The sequence below is a fragment of the Tenrec ecaudatus genome, chromosome 3, assembly GCF_050624435.1.
Source record: "Tenrec ecaudatus isolate mTenEca1 chromosome 3, mTenEca1.hap1, whole genome shotgun sequence".
NCBI classification, from domain to species: Eukaryota; Metazoa; Chordata; class Mammalia; order Afrosoricida; family Tenrecidae; genus Tenrec; species Tenrec ecaudatus.
Window position 1 is genome coordinate 184,161,309 of NC_134532.1, and position 16,837 is coordinate 184,178,145.

General features: G+C 47.9%; 1 protein-coding gene across 6 annotated transcripts in view; it reads right to left on the bottom strand.

Annotated features, from left to right (window-relative positions):
* TBC1D1 (TBC1 domain family member 1) overlaps positions 1-16,837 on the bottom strand; it is a 223,884-nt gene that overhangs the window by 95,560 nt on the left and 111,487 nt on the right. The gene's annotated exons all lie outside the window — the stretch shown is intronic.

A 16,837-nucleotide genomic window follows, 5' to 3' on the forward strand; every position in this document is an offset into this window, starting at 1 on the left:
CCGGTAAGGAGTATGGCCAAAGTGCCTGGAGATTTTCATCCAGGTCTAAGTCACTGCTAACACGCTCACAGCGACGCAGTAAGGCATCTTCTAAGAGACAATACATAAAGCTCTGGTTTCTAATGTACCACAGGGTCCCATCTGTGCTGGTGCCCGTTGCTGTTCAAGTGGAAAAATCTCCTCTTCATTCCAAACCCAAACAAATTCACCGCCATAGAGTCAATTCCAGCGTGCAGTGACCCTGTAGGACAGGGTAGAACTGTCCCCTTTGGACTTCAGGACTGTAACTCTTAAAAAAAAAACCACACTCATTGCCATTGAGACAATGCTGACTCCTAGCAACCCCCTGGGGTGGGGGTGGGGGGTCCTCTGAGACTAACTGTCACCGAGAGTAGAAAACCCAGGCTTTCTCCTCCGTGCTGCTGGTGATTTTGAACAGCTGACCATTCGCATCGAAACCCAATGGGCAGCCACTCTAGCCACCAGGCTCCTCGCTGTAACTCTTTATGGACAGTCGAAATCCTTCCTCATCTTTGTCCCTTGCAGGAGCTGGTGCTTACAACCTACTGACCTGGCGGTTAGCAGTCCCACTTGTCACCTGTGTCTCTGCCCCCAAGTCCCTCCCCCTCGTCATTAGCTTCTGACAAAACCTTCACTGGCGCCCCAGGCATAAAGATGCAGCCACAACTCAATGAGTACACAACTCAAGGAGTATCCGATGCCTAGTCATCGGACTACATGTAATATTCATGGCAGCGAAAACAAGGCAGGCTTGGGTTTCATCGTCAGAGGACGGGGTCGCGTGTTTTATATGGCCTAACACCCAAGCCAATTTTTCCCTTTCTCTAAATAAGGAAAATTCTATTTGAGTCCAAATACCCGAAGGCCTAATGTTTTCTTAACAAAAAATCCTTTTCGGTTTCGGCCAACGGTCAACCTGTACAGTAAAGGGAGATGGTCTCCGGGTGGTACAAACGGTGCGCACATTTTGAGTTCCTAATGCAACCCCACCGAGCCCATGACTATGGGAACTGCATGCCTACCACACACTACAAAGCCCTCTCTCCCTGGGGTGTCCTGTCCAGCACACCTTCCAGACAGCCTGCCCAAAAAACCCAGAGGCCTCCCTTGTGGAAGTTACATAATCTGTCAACTTGAGGGAAGGGGTGGTGGAGTCTAGCCTGTAAATCAGGTCATAGCCAATGGTGCCTGTGTGGGCATGGTCTTCTCCTGAGGTTTCTGGGAACTCCAGTCTTCCTCCCTGGAGGCGGGACACACACTCTATCTGCTTCATATGCTGCTGACAAGCCACATGAAGCTACGCTGACGGCAGCCAAAGCCCTGGAGCTGGAGGAGCCCGATGGAGAGCCACTCCAGCACTGAGATGCTTCCACAAGACTTTTCACCCACTAGCTGTGATCTTCCAACTTCCCGCGTCACTGCATGTGCTGCAGGAGTCTGTAGAATTTATGGACTAGTAGTGGAAATATGGGCTAATATCAGACTATGGACTTGATCTAGACTGGACTGGGAGATTTCCTTAATATATAATTACTTTGGGATATTAAAACCCTCTCTTACACATAAGTATCACTGAATTTGTTTCTCTAGTCAACCCAGACTAACACAAACCATTAATGTTTCTGAAGGGTTATCTATCTTGGCGTTCATGCATCGAACTTCCTTTTTTTTGCATCGAACTTAATTATACAAATGAACATATGCAAGTCTAGAAGGATAAGTGAGGTAAAACAACAACCGTAATAGTAAGGGAAGGAAATATTAAAGAACAGGAGGAGAGCTATGTTTCACCACTGCTATCCTGGACAGATTAGCCCTTCCGTGTGGCCCTTCTGTGAGGGACTGTCCAATTATCTCACAGGCGAGCTCTGGGTCTCCACTTTGTCCACGCCCCTTTATGTCAATTTGGTTGCTGGTTTTTGAACTTCTACCATGCCTGTTGGCACCTCGTGATCACACAGGCTGGGGTGCTTCTTCCTCGTGGGCTTGGCAAACAAGGAATTTTGAGCAAGTGTGTGTGATCACTGCTATCAGAAGCTTTGAAGCTTTCCAGAGATCATTAACCCACTCTGTGGGCACAAAGTCACACACAAGCTTGGTCAGTCCATTGAGATGTGTTAAAAAATCTCTGACATTACTAGCTACCCCATCTTTCCCTGCATCCAAAGTTAATGGATTACTTCACTATATGCCAGGGGGTGAAGGGTGGGGTAGCAGGAGCACGGAAAATGTGTGAAGATGTCAATTGACAGCGACTGGCAGTAAACAACACAACCAAAAGTTACCCCCCCCCCCTGCCGAGAGAGCTCACAGGGTCAGCAGAGGATAGAGGACCCCATTCCTGCCTGGGTAAGACTGAGGTTGTGGTGGTTTTACAGCCACTGATCTTTCCTACACTTTAAAAAAATCACAGATTTTTTTAAATCCAAGACCCAAGTCTCGCTCCCTCCTACGCTCATAAGAGCACACGTTTCCCGTCACAATTCTCCTCAGGGGTTAGCGTGGCCAGGTTAAGGAGCAGTCCATTGTTCAGAAGCACCACGCTGTGTCCTACGGGTAGCAAACAAAAACAACCACCACAAAACAAAGCAAACTCAGTGTCACTGACCCTAAAGGACAGAATAGAACTGCCCCTGTGGATTTCTGAGACTAAATCTTTACAGGAGTAGAAAGCCTCATCTTTCTCCAGAGGGGCTACTGATGGTGCCAAACAGCTGACCTTGCAGTTAACAGCCCAGTACACCAGCAGGGATCCATTATGGGCTAGAGAGATGAGAACGAGGATTAAAATATATATATATGGGGCTACTGACCCCGTATTTTCAGATTATCTGAAGGCAACGGATATCTTGTCTAATAAAATTCCAACAATACGTTGCAAACAGTTAAAAGTGCAATGTGTTTACTGATTAGTGCTTGTGATTCATATATGGTTAGTGTCATCAACTGGCTCCGACTCACAGCAAACTCGTCCATAAGGGAACAAAACACTGCCGGGCCCTGCACCACGCACCACCTTAGGATCGCTGGTTTGGATCTACAGAGTGGCCATTGTGCCATGGCTGTACAAGCTGCTCCAAAGTCAAACTCAATGCCATCGAGTTGATGCCGACTCATAGCGACCTTATGGGGCAGGGCAGAACTGCAATGGTGAGTTTCTGAGACTATGCATCTTTCCAGGAATAGAAAGCCCGTCTCCTATGGGCTAAAGGTGATTGTGCATAATGGTGCATAATATGGTGCATAAGCTAATGTGGTAAAGAAAGCTGATGGTGTCCAGCTATTACAAGATATAGTGTTTGGGGTCTTAAAGGCTTGAAGTTAAACAAGTGACCATCTAGCAGGGAAGCAACAAAGCCCACATTGAAGAAGCACACTAATCCAATGGGATCAGGTATCAGGCATCAGAAGACCCAAAACAAACAGCCATTTCGATTTGAACGAGAGGTGTCGGGATGGAGACCCAAAGTCCATCTGTAGACAATTGGACATCCCCTAACAGAAGGGTCACAAGGAAGGGATGAGCCAGCCAGGATGCAGTATAACACTAAAGAAATACACATTCCTCTAGTTCTTTAAGGCTTCCTCTCCCCTCCCCACCCCCACTATGACCCCAGTTCTACCTTACAAATCTGGCTAGACCGGAGAATGTACACTGGTACAGATAAGAGCTCTCGGCACACAGAAACCAGGACAGATAAACCCCTCAGGTCCAATAATGAGAGTGGCGATACGGTGAGGGTAGGGGGAAGGTGGGGGAAAAGGGGGAAAGAGATCGCAATGATCAACTTAGAACCCAACCACCCCCAGGGTGATGAACATGGGTGAAGGGAGACAGCGGACAGTGTAAAATAATAAAAATAAATTTTTTGATCAAGGGTTCACGAGGGTAGAAGAGTGGGAGAAAGAGGGGGAAAAAAGAAGAGCTGATACCAAGGGCTCAAGTAGAAAGAAAACAGTTTGGAAATGATGACATGTACAAATATGCTCGGTACAATTAATGTATGGACTGTTATAAAAGCCCCCAATAAAATAATTTATTTTTAAAAAAATTTTTTAAAAGCAATCACATCTTTTTCCAGAGGAGCGGCTGATGGTGCTGAGCTTGCAGTTAGCAGCCCAATGCATAACCACTACGCCACCAGGGCTCTTGTATAACCTAGAGGGCCCACATTTTAGCAGTTTCCTAGAAGTTTATGTAAGTAAAGGAATCTGTATCCTAGAAGGTTATGTAAGTAAAGGAATCTGTGCAGACCTCTATCGATGAGTCTAATTCCCTTACTATCCTGCAAACCCAGCTCCCACGACCTTCCACTGACAGAAGGGTGGTACAGTGCCTGGGCTCCTGCACCGAGGCCCGGGAACCCGCCCTGGGCTCCTGCACCGAGGGCCGGGAATCCGCCCTGGTCCCCTGCACAGAGGGCCGGCCGCCCTGGTCTCCTGCACCGAGGGCCAGGAATCCGCCCTGGGCTCCTGCACCGAGGGCCGGGAATCTGCCCTGGGCTCCAGCACCGAGGGCAGGCTTTTGCCATGAGCTGTCTCTCACATACAGCACTAACCCCTCCAAGAACACCAACTCAATGGTTTTCATTACAACAGAACACGCATCCTCAGGGACACAGGAGCACCCTTCCAACGTCTGCGGAACAGCGGGATGAAAAGGTACTGGGTTCCCTCCAGGAACATTTTGAAGCCCCTCGGATACTTGGAGCAGCAATATTTACCACAGTACACAGATTATGTTTTGTGTGGTCAATGGTTTATTCCCACCAATGTGATCTGGTTCTTTTAACAAAGATAGCTTTTTTATGTAGTCCTGGCAATCCGATGATCTGCGTCACTTCTGCACACAGATAAGCAGATGAAGTCAATGGAAACGGCAGCCAGATAAAAGAATCTGAAAACCTGCGGATGTGATACATTTAACAAGGGTGAGGGGCTGGTTGGAAAGCGGGGCGAAAACATCAGCTACCTAACAGCCATCACCAAGAGCTAAGGAAGGGTGAATGAGACGAGGCTCCCTGGCCACACAGAGACTGTTGAACCCTCAAGGCTATGTGTGGCCCTGGGCCACCCGTCGGGTCTCCAACTCAACCCACCCTTGTGGCTCACTTTTCAGCCACACGATGGATAGGTCTCTAAGGGGAGTATTAACATTGTTGATGCTGATCGATCGGTAAAGGATATTTAATGAAGACACAAGTTCTGTTTAGACAAATCTTTGTCAAACTACCTATCTGTTGAGGAGCCATGGTGGCGAAGCAGGTTACGCATGAATTACTCTGCTAACCGCACACAAGGTCAGCAGTTCAAAAACACCAGCCACTCTGAAGAAGAGAGATGAGGCCTTTTAATCCCGAAAAGACTGACAGTCTGGGAAACCCACGGGGTCACTGCAAGTGGGAATCGACTAGATGGCAAAGTGGAAGTGTCCTGTTTACCTGTTTTCAGTTCCATCTAAAGCCCCACTTTGAAAGTAAACCTTGGCTTTGTTCAGGACTGAACCACGTCTTTAGAATGCGTGGTACACTCTTAACGTTTCTGAAGGAAGTTATGATTGCTTTATAGCTAGCAGGAAAATGATACTCTAATAGAATTCAAAATACCTACTGTACATACTCGAATATAAGCCGACCCGAGTGTAAGCCGAGGTACCTAATTATTACCTGGGAAACCAGAAAAACTGATTGACTCGAGTATAAGCTATTGGTGAGTTTCACTAATCAAAACAAATGAAAATAAAATTACTAAAAATTGAGTTATCAGTGGGGTAATGTATTTAAATATTTATTTTAAATAAAAGGACAAGTCATTTAACATTAGTAAACCAGCACAGTAAGTGGAAAATAGGTTCAACAAAAACAATAAGGTATCAACAATGATATCTTAAGAGTACTATTCCCTGAGCTCAATCAGCAACCAAGCTAAAATGTACAGTTAAAATCCTTCAAAACTGGATTCCTCATCATCATCCCTATCCCAGTGCAGAGCTTCAGCTGGTGTGAGGTCATCAGAGATGCTGTCCTCACTGAGATCGCCGTCATCACCATCACTGCTGTCATTTTCATACAAAGCGCAGTCTTCACTGCCATCCATAGCATGACTAATACTACATTTCTGGAAGGCACGTCGCACCCTGTCTTCTGGAATGTCTTCCCATGCATCTCGAACCCACTTTGCTATTAACTCTATGTCAGGCTTCATGAGATGTCCTCCTCTTGTTAGTCAGACTTGACCAGATGACATCCATTCATGCCACATCCTTCGCACACGGTCTTTAAAAGGCTTATTCAAAGATACATGTCATAGGACGGCTCTGATTAGTTAGATGTGAGTAAACAAACATTCAAAGCCCTGCAGTGTCAGTGAGGCTTTGAATGGACAGCAGAGAAACGGCAATCACCCGCGAGATAATGGGCGCTCGTCCCATTACCTTGGGGGGGGGGGCGGGGTATAAGCCCAACCTCGGTTTTTTCAGCACATTTTTTTGTGCTGAAAAACTCAGCTTATACACGAGTATATACGGTAAGTTCTAGTAACAAAGCCCTTATTTAAACATTCGAGTCAACTTCCTTCTCAAGGGCTTAGGGATTTTAAAGGATTAGAAGACTTACTGCACGTGTAATTTTATTCACAAGAACTTAAGAAAGAGTTCTTGAAACCTAATATTTGGGGGGAAAATCAGTCATTTTACTGAACACATTTTGTAATTCTGTGAAATATAAATATATGTGCAAATGAAGAAGCCAGGGGTGTGTATTTAAAATAATAACCCACTGCTCCTATTGCATAATATTCACACATTCTAGAACTACAGAAATATAGTTAATAGTTAGACACACTGTACTTCACATTAGATAACCCTTCACAAACAGTGATGGGAGTAATGATTCCCTGAGGGTAAGGGAAGGGGGGGGCTGATAACATTGACGACTGTATAACCCCAGTGGAGGGGGACCTGGAGAACTAAAAACAGAACTGTAGGTGAATGGATACATTGGATGGTATAAGATAGAGCAAAAGATAAGTAATACAGTAACAAAGGTTCCTGGAGGGCAGGGGAGGGGAGGGATAAAAGGGAGCGAATATGAAATATGAAAACTGATGGTGCCCGCCATTGTAAAATTATGCTTCATCTAATTGACTTATAGATTTTTATGCTACCTGTAAGAGGTCCCAATAAAATACGATGATTAATTTTACAAAAGCTGGGTTTGCTCGGTAACTGCTGAGGAAGCATGAGGAGGTCCAAGATGCTCACGCCCGCTAGCCCCTAACAGGGGGCCACAGAGCCTCGCTCAGCCCCTCCGCCCTGTCTCGCCAGCTGGCCTCTTCATCTTTCATCACATGTAAACAGAAGGCGTGTGACTCAGCTTCTAGCTCTGAAATGGCAAGCAGTGGATAGCTAGATAATCTCTCAGGAGCTTTTAAGGTCCTGAACAGAATGGGGGTGGGGAGGTAAATGTGGAACAAAACTCAAAACCCTCAAAGAGACCAGGCTTACTGGTCTGATAGAGACTGGTGAGTCACCCCCAAGATCTGCAACTGAACTAACCTTATGGCTCAAATTTCAGCCGAGCAATAAACAAGGCTACAACGCAGCAGTAACATGAATGAGGTGTGCATACCTCAGAATAACCAACAGCAAACTTTTTAACTTTGCAACAATGGTTTTTATTATTTATATGTATATAATTAAATGTTTTTAAATACTTTTATTGGGGCTCTTTTTTATTTAATAAATCTTTTTATTGGGGCTCATACAACTCTTATCACAATCTATACATACATCAATTGAGTAAAGCACCCTGATACATTCGTTGCACTCGTCATTCTCAGAATTCGCCTTCCACTTGGGTTCCTGGAATCAGCTCGTTTTCCTTTTTTTCCCTCCCCCTCCCTACCCGCACCCCCTTCCCCCTGAACCCTTAATAGTTTATAAATAATTATTTTATCTCATCTTACACTGCCCGGAGTCTCCCCTCACCCACCTTCCCATTGCCCATCTCCCAGAGATCTCCAAGATCGGTTCTCCCTTTCTATACCCCCTTCCCTCCCGGCGTCGCCACTCCCACCGCTGGTCCTGAGGGGTTCATCCGTCCTAGATTCACTGTGTTTCCAGATCCCTACTGCACTGTTGTGCATCCTCTGGTCTAACCAGGTCCGCAAGGTAGAATTGGGATCATGATAATTGGGAGGGGAGGAAGCGTTCAAGAACTAGAGGCAGGTTTTGAGTTTCATTGTTGCTACACTGCACCCTGAGTAACTCATCTCCTCCCCATTACCCCTCTGCAAGGGATGTCCAGCTGTCTACAGATGGACATTGGGTCCCCATCATGCACTCCCCCTCATTCACGGTGATGTGATTTTTTTTCCCCCTGCCTTTGTTGTTTGAGACCTGGTCCCCTCTGCCCTTCACGATCACACATGTTGGTGTGCTGCTTCCATGTGGGCTTTGTTGCTTCTGGGCTAGATGGACGCTTGTTTACTTTCAAGCCTTTAAGTCCCCGGACGCTATATCTCTCAGTAGCCGGGCACCATCAGCCTTCTTCACCACACTTGCTTATGCACACATTCATCTTCAGCGTTTATGTGAGGAAGGTGATCGCACAATGATTGTTTTTGTTCCTTGGTGTCTGCTACCTGGTCCATTCAACACCTTGTATTCGCTTAGGATTGTGTGCTTCTTCTCTGTGGGCTTTGTCGCTTCCGAGCTGGATAGCCGCTTGTTTGCCTTCAAGCCTTTAAGACCCCAGACGCTTTATCTTTTTGATAGCCGGGCACCATCAGCTTTCTTCACCACGTTTACTTACACACACCTCTCTTCAGCGATCATGTCGGGAAGGTGGGTATCCTGCAATGACTGTTTAGCAGGGCGAGGTGCTATTGTATTGAGGAAGTATGCATGAGGAGACCCAATGTCCATCTGCTACCCTACTACTGAACCTATAAACATATGCACATAGATCTATTTCCCCCATAATCATAAATAGATTTACATATGTACATGTCTGTATTTAGGCTTCTCTGTATGCACTTTGCCTCCTACTCCTTTCCTCTATTTCCTTACGCTTTCCTCCCGTCCCACTACCATGTTCAGCCTTCATTCTGGTTTCAGTAATTCCTCTCAGTTACCTTGCCCTTGGTCACTCCCTACCCGTCCTCCCACCCCCTCCCTGGCACTGGTTTTGAACCACTCGTTGTTCCCTTTGTCCCTGGGTTTGCCAACACCTCCTCCCTTCCCCTACCTCCCACGCTCTCATGTCCCTCCAGGACTGTTGGTCCCGTTATTTTCTTCTCTCATTGTTTGTCCAGCCTATCTTATCTAGGTGGACCTGCTGATATAGTAATATGTGCATACAAATGCAGATGACTTTGACAGCACCCAAGTGGCACATAAGAACATGGCTTCAACAGCAGCAACACCGACACGCTGATAGGCAAAAAAGCCACTAACATACAAAATTTACAAGGTAAAAAAGACAAAACAAAAAGACAGCCAAAAAAGAAAAAAAAAATTGTTAGTAGTTCCAGGTCTGTTTGTTGGCCTTTAGGCGTGTTTTCCAGATGAGTCTTGTGGGGTGCCATGTCCTGGCCCCAAAGTCCATCCTTTATACTCCCTCAGGATCTCTTTGCTCTGCTTCCCCTGCTGCTCCATTGCACGCCCCATTGGGGGTTCTTACAACTCTTATCACGATCTATATATCCAGTGTGTCGAGCACATTTGCTCATATGCCACCATCATCATTTTCAAATCATTCTCTTCCCACTTGAGCCTAATATCAGCTACCCATTTCTCCCCCCCTCCCCCCATGAAACCTTGGTAAGTTATAGATTATTATTTCCATAGCTTACATTATACTGAGTCACCCTCACCCCATTATTTGTCACCCTGGGAGGGGGTTATAGTTTGATCCTTGTGATAAATTCCTCCCTTCACCCCCCCACCATCCCCTAATCTTGTTGTTATCTCTACTCTCATTATTGGCCCTGAAGGGTTTATCTATCCTGGATTCCCTTTGTTGCAGGCTCTTATCTGTAGCAGTGTGTATGCTCTGGTCTAATCTGATTTATAAAGTAGAATTGAGGTCATGATAGTGGGGGGAAGACAGCACCAAAGAACTAGAGTGTTTCATCGGTGTTATGCTGCACCCTGACTAGTTCATCTCTTCTCTGTGCCCCCTCTGTGAGGGGGTGTCCAAATGTCTACATACCCAGTTCACCTTGGGTATGATTTTGTTCTGGGTCTTAGATGCCTGATGCATAATCCCATCAACACCTCATGATCACAAAGGCTGTGGGCTTCTCAGCTAGATGGCCACTTGTTTACCTTCAAGCCTTTAAAACCCTAGATGCTATATCTTTTGATAGCCGGGCACCATCAGCTTTCTTCAACACATTTGTTTATGCACCCATTTGTCTTCAGCGATCGTGTCAGGAAGGTGAGCATCACATAACGCCGGATTGTTAGAACAAAGTGTACTTGTGTTGAGGGAGTACTTGAGTCGAGGCCCATTGTCTATCTGCAACCTTAATTCTTCACATATAGATATGAGTACATAGTTCTATTCTCTTCTTGTTATATATGGATCTACATGTGTACATGCCTATATTTAGGCCTGTATAAATTCCTTGCTACTATATTGCCCTTGATTGAGCCCCTCTAGGCATCCTACGACCTTCCGCCTTCCATTGATTAAAGTTCACTTGCTGTTCCCTTGTCCCTGGATTGGTCCCCCCCACCTTTCTTTCTCCCACCTTCCCTTCTCCTGTCCCCCATCCCCGCTGCCAGAACCGCTGGCCCCGTTCTTTTCCCCCCTGAATTATTTAGCCTGCCTATCTTAACTAGATAGACATGCAGACAGGCAGTCAAATACAACAACAAAGCCAAAAGCAACAAAACAATAACAGCAAAAAATACAAAATAACAAAAGGAAAGCCACTAACAAAAACAGAGAAGCCTATAAATAGTTCAAGGTCTGTGTGTTGGTCTTTATGAGTGTTTTCCAGGCGAGACTGATGGGATGCCACACTCTTGTCTCCAAAGTCTATTTTGGCATTCCCCGGGGATTCATCACTCTGCTCCCCTGCTGCTCTGCTGCATGCCCTCAGTGCCTCGCCCCAGCGTGATGGGGTCAGATCGTGCACTATTTCCTCACCGTGTCTTCAGTACTGTCCCTCACGGCGCCATGGTGAGAGTGAAGGATACTGAGTCATGTGGTGGGGCCAGCCCTATGGTCCTCCCCGTGTGTTTGCTCTGGGCAGGAACATTGTCCTCCGGGTTTGGTGGGCCAGGATGTCCTCTCCTCCCTCTCCATCCCTTTTCATTTCTCCCCTGTGCTCTAATCTGACACGCCCCACCCACCCCTCAAGCTGCAGCCCCAGTGCTGTCCTCAGGGACATGTTAAGAAGTTCTTTCAGGGCTATGAACAGATGCTTTTAGGGCATGCCTCTTCACCGTAAGCCTCAGCAAACAGCTCCCTCAATCAAGTGCCCAGAGACATCCCCACTTCACTACGCATCAGCCCAAAGGCACTCAGTGTCACGTCCATGGGTCAGCAAACCCAGCTCCCTCCACTGAGTGCCCACTGGGACCCCATGGAAACCAGCCTCCTGCCCAAAAGCGCTCAGCTCTACATGCCCCATGGGCTGCGAAGTCCATCACTCTGCTCCATGCTCTGGCTGCTGTCTAATGTCCCAGTGGTCTTCCCGACCCAGGAGGCTCACCTCACTGGGCTCTGGGGTCCAGAAGAGGAGCTCCACTCTGGGCTCTTGCTGGCAGCAGCCCAGGTGTGGCTTCTCTGAGGGCTGTTTGTTTTCCTTTCACCCAGCAGGGTGGCATTCCAGGGAAGCCTGTTTACAATGACCCACAGGGAATCCTATCAGTATCTCCCTCCACCTTCTTACCAGACTCATGCAGGAAAAGGTTGTTGGGCCACAGTTAAAGAGCCACATTCATACATAAGTCACTGGCCCTGCCTGCAGTAGCCAGGACTCAGACCCCTTGATGAAGCACCTATCCTTTGTCACACACCAAGCTAAGGCAGTGCTTCACAACTGCCTCTTCCCAACCCTGGCCACAGTGCCATAGCACCCGGGATGCTAATGACGAGGTCAGCAGTTCAAAGCCACCAGCTACTGTATAGGAGAAAGATGAGGCTTTCTACTCCTGTCATAAAGAGTTACAGTCTTGGAAACCCACAGGGGCCGTTCTACCCTGCCTCATAGGCGTCAGAATCAAGTGGATGGCTGCAGATTGGTGAACTGTAGAGGTGGGGCCGGGAGTGGTTTGGTGGTGGAATTCTTGCCTTCCATTGGAAAGACCTGGGTTCAGTTCCTGATCCGCACACCCCACACACTGCCATCGACTCTCTGCCGTGGAGGCTTGCATGTCACCGTGATGCAACATCACTTTCACGGGAGCATCCAGACAAAGACTAACTAGGAAGAAAGGCTTGTCGATCTTCTTCCAAAGACTCCCTCTGGATCACATCAGCTGAACCGTAAAGGACAACAGGACAGAGGAGGCCCCCGCGGCAGCATCGGGTTCTGTTGTGCATGGGTGATGGAGGGGCTGACTGGAGGGCAGCCAAACTTAGGGCAGCTCCCCAGCAGGAGGCCTGACCACAGGCAGCAAAAAAAAAAAGCCACTGCATCTCAGAAGGCAGCGTGGGACTGCTCCTTAAGGCTTCTGAGAGTGTAACCTTCGTGGAAAGAGCCTTACTTTCCTCCCTCGGAGCAGCTGGGGGGGGGGGGGGGAGGTTGAACAGCTGACCTGGTAGGTGAGTTAACAGCTCCAACACTTAACCCAGGTACCATCTGAGCCTTTAGCTAATTCAATACCTAAGCCTGGATGCATTGTAACAAATGCTAGTCCACGATACAATTTATCGATATTCTATTTCTAGCAATCTCTCCAACAGACAGGAACACAGGCTGCGAAATACAAATGAACTATCAACTTATCATACAAGCCCCATTCTGCCTGTGCATGAAGTACCGGTATTAAATCGTCTTAGCGAAGGGATGCTGCCTGCACTCTTTTCGAAAGCGCGGAACTCGGCACTGAGCAAATTAGCCCAGAGAAGCTATTTAGCGACACAACTGGTTCCATTCTCCAGAACACACGACATAATCAAAAAAAAATTTTTGGAATGACATTCCTTTAAGCTGTGATGCAGAGAGGGCGAGGGCGAGGGCGAGACCATCAATAAGAAACAGCCACAACAGTAGCATCAGCCTGCGCCGGGGTGGGCCAACTGCTGCCTGGGAGCCACCGGTGGCTCTTTCGGTGGGCGCACGTGGCTCTGACGGGACAGTGCAGATTTTCAGAGGATCTTATTCAGACCATGGTGATTTCGTTTGTTTGTACATATGTACTCATGGCTCTCGAATAATTTCTAAATTGTTGTGAGGAGCAGGCTTGGCTCTTCCATCTCAAAACTTTGCTGAGCCCCGGAGTAGAGTGTGGGGCACCACTACTGTTTGGCTTGTGTCTAAAATCATCCCAGATGTGGTGAATCTGTTCACATTTACTTTCAAACCACGTGCTCATGCGCCATGTTTCCAAGTCCAAATAATCAGTTCTCGCTGAAGGACTTAAAGCAGGTGGTGCTCAGTGGGTTTTATGTCAACTGGGCTGAGCCAGGCGTCTCCGAGACGGGATCTAACGCAGTGGGGTCAGCTCCACAGTGGGGTCTCTGCACCATCTGCAACAGCATGAAGGCACTGTCGCCAACACCGTGAGGCGGGACAGACCCCGGGCAGGACAGACTCAACCATGTGGTCTAATTCCATTTTTACCAAAGTTCAAAAGCAGCCAAGCTAGACTTGGCTGCCAGGCAGCATCTGCAGGAATGGCCAGGAGAGGGTCTTAGTAAAGGGCTTCTCTTAGTCTGTTTCTTGGTCTGTGTTCTGGGTGCACTACTTCATTTAAGTGGTGACCAGCCACTCTGCATATAATTTGGGATTTTCTATTTGTGCGTTATCCTTCTAACACACTGGTTCTCAACCTGTGGGTCATGACCCCTCTGGGGGTCGAACAACCCTTTCACAGGGGTCAGCCTACGACCATCGGAAAACACACATTTCCAATGGTCTTAGGAACAGAGACATCGCTCCTTTATCCGTCTCCAGGCGGGTCCGTCCACATGCAGATACGCCCATATACAGGTACTAGGCGTGAAGACTGTTACCCATGCTACACCATGCTTCAAGACAAACTTCCGTTTATTTGTCATTAGAAGTAAATATTTCAATAATTTATAAATTATCAAGGACTCATGAGGGAGAGGGGAGCGGGGAAGGAGGAGAAAAAATGAGGACCTGATGCGGGGCTTAAGTGGAGAGCAAATGTTTTGAGAATGACGAGGGCAATGAATGAACAAATGTGCTTTACACAATTGATGTATGTATGGATTGTGATAAGAGTTATATGAGTCCCTAATAAAATGATTTAAAAAAAGGAAATATTTCACAATATATAATAACATATTGTTTTGTGATGAATCACTAAGCTTTAATTATGTTCAATTTATAACAATGAAAATACATCCTGCCTATCAGATATTTACATGACAATTCATAACAGTAGCAAAATGACAGGGATGAAGTCCAGGCTTACTGAATTGGTCCAGACTACAGGGCCCCCCAAAATGACTGCTGGGAAGTGCTCCATATACCCTGAGCCAAACTCCAAGGTCACCTTGCAGCAGAGTCAGTGACTGGCTCGTCAAAGCTAATGCCGGTGAGTGTGTCACCCGATACAGCCATCTTCTCCCTGAGACAGCACGGTCTCCAACTGTTGGAACCCAGACGGCCGGGGAAGAAACAACCAGGAAGGAACAGGTGAGAAGAGGGGCGCCATGACCCACCCGTGCAGCAACAGCCTACCCCCCAAATGATTTTGCCGTGTGCCGTTTCACAGGAATCACAATTGTTTTCTTTCTTTGACGGAGAGAAGGGAGGAGAATAAAGGAGTTTGCACCTGCACAGGCAACAATCCCCAAGGCGATCGGAGGGCGAAGGGAGGGTAGAGAATAAATAAACACAGCATCTCATACTTGAGGGACATTTCAAATTAGCCACGACGAGCTGGCAGGACGACTGAACAAACAATCCGCACAGCTCGGCCCTTCTCAGAACAAAACCAGCCACCGAAACATCCTCAGGGACTTCACGCTGACGCCTGTCGGTTTTTCTGTGTACCTCCGCCCCAATAAATAAACAATAATTTAAGGAAATTTTAGGTCACACCAAAACGTTTTCGGAAACAGAAACGGAGTGGGATTTATGTGTGCCTGACTTGTCTGCACGGTGTTCCCACGCCCGCTGGGCTCCGTCATGGAAAAGGACAAGAGTCGGTGACCAAACATACAGCCTGCAGCCGGGCCAGACAGCAGGGCTGGTGTGCGGCGATCCACCCCCTGCCTAGTGATCCAACCCCAGTGAGCCGCCGTGCAGTCAGCTGCTTCTCCCACAGGGCCCTTCCTTCCTGGGCACCCCAGCCTGCCCCCCTCCAGTCCATCTGCAGGATCGAATGGCCTTCCCTCCCTCTGGACCTCACTTCCACCCTCTGCTTATCTACCAGCAAGAGTCTGTCTCAATGAAAAACGCAGCAAAGGCATGTTCCGGGTCTCAGCCACATGCCCAGGGCAGGACGTCACTTCGTAGGTAAGAGAGCAGATTTTCTTCGGCAAAGCGGTTGAGTGGGAAAAGCAAAGTGCACGGTGCCACGTGGACAGGGTTCTGGAACACAGGCGCCAAGAAACAGAACGGTGCCCCAGGGAGGCTGCTCTTGTGCGGCAGAACCAAGGCAACTCAGACTGCGTCTGGGGAATAGCAGGCGCAGAGGCCCCCAGGGAAAACACTGTGGCACCTGGATCACCGAGCCGTAACTCAGAACCTTCCTCCTCGGCATGCCCACGGTTCACACCCAAGCCCGACGGCACCGCACCACAACTTGCCGCCATCGAGTCCCTGCTGGCACACAGCGACCCCAGAGGACCAGGCAGAACTGCCCTGTGGGTTCAGAGGCTGGAATTATGGACAGAGGCAGACCGCCTGCTTTCTCCCGTGGAGCTGAGCGGCTGGGAGTGCAGAACTGCTGACCATGGGGTAGCAGCCCACCGTGTAACCACTGTGCCAGCGGGGCTCCAACGGCGTCTGTCTTACACACTCTGTATTTAAAACACTACAAACAGAGTCCGCACATCAGAATTGAAAAGTATTCACTTGGCTCTTGAATTCTTGCCCTCTCTAAACCCTTTTAAAGAGCCAAAGGGGGCATGGGCGGCGGTTCTCAACCTGTGGGTCGAGACCCCTTTGGGGGTCGAACTACCCTTTCACGGGGGTTGCCTGATTCCTAACAGTAGCAACATGACAGTGATGAAGTAGCAACGAAAATAATGGATGGTTGGGGGGCTCACCACAGCATAAGAAACTGTATGAAAGGGTCGTGGCATTAGGAAGGTTGAGAACCACTGATTTACAGCCTTGGAAACCCAAAGGGGCAGTTCTATGTTGTCTTATACAATTGCTATGAGTCAGAGTGGACTTGACAGCAATGAGGTTTTTTGGTTTATGACCCTTTAGCACCCCTGGTGGCACTGTGGGTTAAGCATTGGGCTGCTAATAGCAAGGTTGGTTGTTTGAAACCATTAGCCACTCCTTGGGAGAAAGATGAGGCTGTGCGCTCCCAGAGGATTTAACGTTTAGGAACTTCTACCCTGTCCTACACAGGGTCCTTATGACTTACAGGCCTATAACCCTGGTACACAGTGGCGACTTGGGCTGTCAACCACAAGGTCAGCAGTTC